Source organism: Pyrus communis, chromosome 7 (genome assembly GCF_963583255.1).
Source record: "Pyrus communis chromosome 7, drPyrComm1.1, whole genome shotgun sequence".
Lineage (NCBI taxonomy): Eukaryota > Viridiplantae > Streptophyta > Magnoliopsida > Rosales > Rosaceae > Pyrus > Pyrus communis.
In genome coordinates, this window is record NC_084809.1 from 8,873,441 (window position 1) to 8,880,969 (window position 7,529).

Sequence of the window (7,529 nt, forward strand, 5' to 3'; positions counted from 1 at the left end):
AGTTTACTTCCCATTCTCTCTTCAGTCCCATTGTTATATTTCCCACAAATTATTAAACCCTAATTTATAAATTTATGAAATTGAAGAGAAACTTTCAAATCATGAAGACAATTCAACTGATCAGAGTGATGTAGACTTCAATCAAAGTAAGATATTTACTAGTTTAAGTATATTGACTTGAAATTTGAAGATTTGGGTATTTCTCATCTATAATGATTTTTTTTTTCTTTTGTACTTTTAAGGCAAAATCAAGAGAAGAGCAATCACAAAAAATCACTAGATGCACACGCATTACGGACTATCAGGTTTCATTGTTCATACTTACTATAATTTTATTGTGATCTTATTTGAGATATAAAAGATGGCACTTACTAGAAAATATTCATCTGGCTACTTGAAGCGTCAAAGAAAAAGAAAAGTTGAACAATTGACTCAGTCTAAAAAATGAGCTATTGATAAGAAGGGCCATTTTTATGAATTTCGCACAGGGCCCCGAAATCTCAGAGACGACCCTGGTTGTTTTAAGTGGTGTATACATGTGAATCGCAGAAAATAGCTCGAAGTAGCTTTTCTAAATTTTCCGGTGAGCACCGCCCCTTTCGAGGCAATTTCCAACCAAACCACGGCGATTTGGCCGATGTGAAAGCTATCAATCTCTTCGTCTCGTGGAGTACTACAACTTTCCTTTTTGTTTCACCCAATTTCGTTGAGTATTGAAGAAGTTATGTTCATTTGAATCTTACCCAGTTTCTGGCAGCTTTCGAGGCATTTTTCAATCAAAACACGACGAGTTAGACATCATGCAAGGTACCATTCTCTTCGTCTCGTCGAGAACTATGATTTCCGTTTTTGAATTACTCGATTTAGTTGAGTATTGACAAAGTTATGAACGTTTAAAACTTGTCTAAAATTCCGGCCGAAATTCGGCATTCTTCTGTCGAATCCGGCGACCCACAGTTTAGTAAACCCAGGCCCTTTGGGCCATTTAGAACTTGGGATTTAGGCCCGTTAAACCCAACCCCCTCTTCTTTTTATTTATTTATTTTCCTAAAACCCAAAAGGCCTTGGGCCATCTTGGTTAGGGCCTTAGGCTCGCTCCCTCTAAAACCCAAAATTCAAACCCTTTTTAATTATTAAACGCCAAAACCCTTTGAGGCCAAAACCCTAGGCCCAATCCATATCCCTTTAACCTTTTACCCCAGGCCTTTGGGCCATCCTACCAAGCCCAGCCTAACCTAGTGGAATATTCTTATGTTGAATTTTTGGAAATTTAACTGGAACCCTTCTTAGAGTAATTCGACGTCCTAAATCCGTTTATGAAGTCTGTTTTCCCAAATTCAATCATTTGAGCATAGTTTTATTAATTGTACCCTTTTATGTGCTTAGATGCAATTAATAGCAACGATTCCATTATTCCTTTTGGCACGGCTTTGCACCAACGCGGTGTACAGTGAGTGGACCCCTTCTAAAAATGTATGTTTTAATAGTAGAAATGAATACATGGAAAGCATGATTTAATGATTATGTTTTATGAAATAACATGCTTATTGAGGCTAGTTTGAATTATTACTATTTTTCCTATAACCCATGTTCTTTATAGGATATCTGATAGATGATGATATAATATTTAGAACATGTTTCGAACACCTATTTATAGTATAGATGATGGATGACTTTATACTATGAAGTTGCTTTCAAATATATGTATGTTCAATGGTTTTGTACTTACCTAGTGGTCCCTATTCCGCTACGGGGCAAGGGATAGATTCCGTCATAGGTGAGGTTACGGTGTTGGCATAGGGCCTGAAGGTGATTTTCCTCTGGCAAATTGGCACAGGGACGGGGAGCTGACACGGGGCCTGAAGGTGATTTTCCTCTAGCAATTGACACATGGGCTGGGAGCTAGCATGAGGCCTGGAGTGAGATTAGACATTCACTAGTGATTACAATATATATGAGTTATGTTTTGAGACATTGCACGGCGTGCTAGGTTTCAGAAAACCTATTTTATTTATCATGATACGTGTGTTTTCATAAACATGAGGGTTAGTATGTTGATAACTGTTTTATTATATCTATATCAACTTGGTCCACTCGTGTTTGTTTTGCGCCCCCTTCAGAACTTAGAATCGAGGCGTACAATTTCAGCGTCAAAGCACTTCTGCATCGGCATCTTCGAGTCTTCTCAGTGTACAACCCATTCTTTTATTCATTAAATTTTATATTATTTCTTTTAGTGTTCTAGTTAGTTGTATGATCTGAACACGTTCCTCATTTGCACATTAATTATATTTAAATTTCTTTTATCTTATTTATATTTTAGTCCTCATGCATTCAATAAATGACTTTCGTCATTCTCGGGTGTCGTCCAGCACATGCCTATCCTAATGTTCGAAGAATATCGGGATCGGGGCGTGTCACTGAGAGCTGAGAAACGCTTTCACAAAGTTTGCAGGTCAGTGGGGTTAATATGCTTAATTATGTTGATGAAACTTGGTGATCTAAGAGGAATATAACAACAAATGCTTTGAGGGAGTAAAATTTTGTCCTATTACATATAAACTTCTATTTGGTTGCAATATTTTAGTTGAATCAGAATTGTGATGCGTTTGCAAGAAATGGTAAATATGTGATATAAATTCAAATTCTGCAGCAGTCTGCTGAACTTCAAATGTTGCCGCTTACAAACTTACAGATACTTTCAATCATCTGCATTATTTCATCCAGAAACTTCTAGTTAATGATATCTCAAACAACAATATTCCAATTCGTTCTAGGTTGTAATTACATGATTTTCGATTATCCGAATCCTAAGGCTACATTGTACTTAATTGAATTGTGTAATAAATTGAATTTAAATAGGGAATTTTAATGAAAAACTTCCGGTACTCATTTTAACGAAAAACTACATTTTTACATTAAGAAGTCAATCCTGATACTATTCACTTTACTTTTTATTTTGCCCTTATCGTCAAAACTCAAAATTTTTAAGCATTTTTCATTAGTTTTCCTTAAAATATACTCATTTTAGTTGAAAAAGGGACCAAAAAAACAAGGGACCGCTCGAATTCCTAAATATGAGCTTGAATGATTGGATTCATAAAAACTTCCAATTAAGATGCAGACTTGAGCAGTAGCGGTGCTCATTTTCTTATGCAACAAATTTGAATCTCCCACTATAAATAAATTTTACGTAGAATATTATTTTTGTCAAAAAATTATAAGAACTTCTGATGAACAATTCCCGTACAGTTTCCTTAATAATTTACCCAAAGTTCGGGAACTTTTCACGGCATAGATGTTAAGTCGTCTTTCATTATAATTAATAAATAAATCATAAAATGATAACATAAATTTATGTTACTTGTTAAAACAAAGAAGAATGTACAGTGTGCATGGATAATGTGAGGGTGTGAGAGATAAATAAATAAAAAAATTGGAATAATTATGTAAGGGCCTCGTGCAAGCATCCAAGAAACGAGCATCTTATTGGAAATGGAGTGTAAGGGGGACAAATCATATACAGAAAGCAACAAATTAATTATAAAAATAGAGACACTTTCTTGGCTACATGATCTCCGAGTTTCTTTTGGGTTTATCCTAAATGTGGGAATGTTATTAATACTAAAGGCATAGATATTTAAGATATGACATGTGACAGATGCATTAAATTCATTTTTATTTATAAACGAAAAGTTTTAGGTTTAATTCTGGTCAAAGGTAAATTAAACCACATGATTACTAGCTCATTAACTCACTCCCCCATCTCTTTAAATGTAGATAATATCGTTTGTGTAAAAAATAAAAAATAAAAAAAAACAGTGAACAATCAACATAAGATACTCGATATATACTTTCACACTATTATTTTCCATATCAACTCAAGTTTGAACGATTTTCGTTCAGTAGCAAAGCCAATGTGAGGTCATTGGCAACTACTGACCCCAATTGGTTTTAAAATCCCTCTTTGAACTTTTGTTTGACCGTAGACCAGTTAAGGCAAATGGAATAAGGATACTTGTAATCAATATATTTTTTTAATTGACACAAACCAAAACCCTTTGGTGTACTTGCTTGTCAAATTCATGTTGCTTTACGTGTTGCTACTGTTTCTGTTGAAAGAGTTTTTTGGTGATGAAAATTGTGAAGCTTGGTTATATGCATCAAGAAAAATGTATATGATTCTATTGATAGTGATGTGATAAGATGTTTCTAGAATATAAGAACACGCTGTAGACAATTATAAATGAAACTATGCTCGATTTTCAGAAGCTTCTTTTTTTATGACCACATTTTTGTAAATTCATGGCTTCGCCTTCTCGTTCATAAAATTTGAATTCGATACTTTCTTCAACAAAGTGAAGATTGTCTCCTGTCTCTCACCTCGTATTTTCAATTGCTTTGAACTTGGAAACCCATTTCGTACAAGAAACCAACCCCGTAAAACCATCGACGGGTTAATTCTACATGTCATTGGTTGGTTTATAACTTAATAATGTCATTAGTTGCTAATTAATTTAAAAGTGAATTGGCTGGTTTTTTTTTGAAGTTATGTGCCCAGAATGTGGGCTATAAAGTTAAATATATGGAGCCCCTGACTTGTGGCCTACAGAAATTCTCTTTCAATTTCCTATGGTAGCTAAAAGAAATTAAGAACATAAAAACAGAATCGTTGTCAATTGTACCCAGCTCATTTGCTACATTTGACACTTTTCTTTTGACAAAGTAAAGCACAAAAAGCATGATTAATTTGACACTTCACTTATAAAGAGGGATTAGAGAAGGTTTTTGGGAGATGTGGGACAATTTTCCATCACAAGTTCCAACACAACCTTTACTTGAAGCTTGAAGTTTGGATGATTAATTTTGATGCAAGTCGTATTCATAACAACCCAATCTCGAGGTTTTACCGAATTAGCATATAATGAGATGAGATTCAATTTAGAATTCTTGCAATATTGGCAATTAATTAACAGTAAAGTTAAAATCAAATATGCAAACAAAGTAAACAAAATTTCTCGTAAAATAGAATTCACACAATATAATAAGTCATAGCCAGAGTTTAAAATATTCACAAAATTGTCTATATTTTTGTCAAAATATCTGAAAAATTAAGAATCAATACGGAAATAGAGGGTGAAATGAAAACTTCACCTTATATCGGCGAGATATAGAAAAATCAATGAATATCGATAATATTTACCGATTCACTACAGAAAACTATGCTAGAACCCATTACGTGTTTTAAACTTTTGAATATTTTTTTTTTGAGAAAATTTTCTCTAATTTTGACTAAATTTGAATAGGTATATCAACTCAGCCCATTCTAAATTTCCATAATTTTCATCGAAGGCAATCAATATCGATATCGATATGAATATTTTCATAAATTTACATATCAATATTTTAAACACTAACTACAACTGAATCTGTTCTTACGTGTTTTTTTCTTTCTTTATATTTAATTATAAAGTGCATGGACAACTTCTAGCTAGTTTTTAGTTTTGGCAGTTCAAGATATAACGATCAAATATGTATATGGTAATTATCCAAATTTATAACTCCAAGATGGAATATGCAGAAATTTGTCTTGTATGTATGATGCAATGCAAATTGCAACCGTACGTACTTCCCTATGTCACGAAGCATGAAAATATTCCTGCACACACTCATTTAATAAATAAGTTGAAAATAAAATAGCACAGCAGCGGCCATGGCTGCAGCGACCTTATCGCCGGGAAGAGGAATGGGAATGGGAATGGAGAGAGAAAGTACGAGCTCTTTAGATTCGAGACTTCTGACTAGAAAAAGACGGGGTCATTTATTTATTTAAATACAACAATATGAGTTAGTTAACGTAAAATTAAGCAATCTGAGTTAGGTCAAACATTAGAGAGGAAATAGTTTTGTAACAAATGTGATACCAGAGTCAACAAAGTCATCGAACGAATATTTGACAATAATTTTAACACCAGCCCCTAGCCCCATCACTCGTATCAATAACCTAGTTCACGTTAAACTTGAAAATACCTCATTTAGAGGCTTCCATTGCTCATAACTCAGGAAAAGAGTTCTCCTATGAATCAAAACTTTTAGCTTGTCATCGAAGTTTTTAACACGCTGAATAAGATTTGGAATACTTGGCTTTAATCCATGCAACACTGAATTTTAACAGTTTGAGCTGGAGTTAATTAGATAGAACAATGCATCAGATCTGTTGCACACCAGTGTGAGCCCCATAATTAGGGTAATTTACAGTTACCATAATATATATATATATATATATATATATATCATGTAAAAATCCTAAAAATAAAAACAAAATGAAAATGGAAATGAAAGTTCTACAAATCACGTGCCATGCACGTGCATGCGTAGCTCCAAAAAGCAGGATGCAGTGCAGTTGATAAAATCATACCAAGTTGGTCTTAAAACCACATGATTTAGAACAGTGGGAAGCATGGGATTGGTCATTCAAGTCAATCCTTGGGCTCACATGGTCATATCACCTAATGTGGGCCCCATGAGATGAACCCTAATTCGTCACGTCTTTTGTTTTTTAATTTTTATTTTAGGGCAAGCCCAAATGGGTTAATTTGAAGTTTTGGGTGGCATAAAAAGGAAAGGAGAAAATGAAAAGTTAGGAAGATGTGTTTTTAGACTATATTTAAAATACATAATGTGATGTTAATAGTTGATTTTTTTTTCAATGACTTAAGAAGGAGTCTGATTATCAATCTGTACATCATATAATTTATAAATTATATTTCAAGTAATAATCTTCATAATATCACTAAAATAAATTTATCTAACACACACTTTAATCGAAAGTGATACTTCAAATCAAAGACTGTTCCTTTTCCCAACTGGGGGCTTCACAAAAAGCCCCCCAAATCCCAATCTATGATGATAATCAAGAGCCACATTTGTTATTATGTAAAGCCCCCCAAATCCTAATCTGTGATGATAATCAAGAGCCACATTTGTTATTATAATCCATAATTTCTTCGGTTTAAAGTTTACAGTGTTAGGTTTTGTCAACCTGTATTGACAAATTTAACCTTCAGAACCGTTGCAATATATGTTTTTTAAATTTTATTGGCCTAGTCAAACCTCATAAGTATGCATGAATAAACAAAGGATAGATAAGTGTTAGTATAAGAGAATCCGTTAGGTTTTGTAAATCTATGTGAGCTTAAAATTATTTGTAATCCAAGTTATAGACTAGTATATATTTATACATTTTGCTATCAATACAATTACAATTCTATATGGTATCATAGCATTTAATATGACATACTATAAGCATCGTCAAAATGCCTTGTAATAAGTGATTAAGCAACAATAAGTAAACTTCTAGAAGTCTTGGCATGAGTGACAAAAGAGAAGAATTATATTTGTATTTAGGAGAAATATTTGTATTTTTGGCTACCTTAATAAAATAGAAGTGATTCGCACACACCTCTCTTTATTTTTATTTACTATCATTGAATTGAATAAAATTACTCTTTGAAAAGATAAATTTTTAG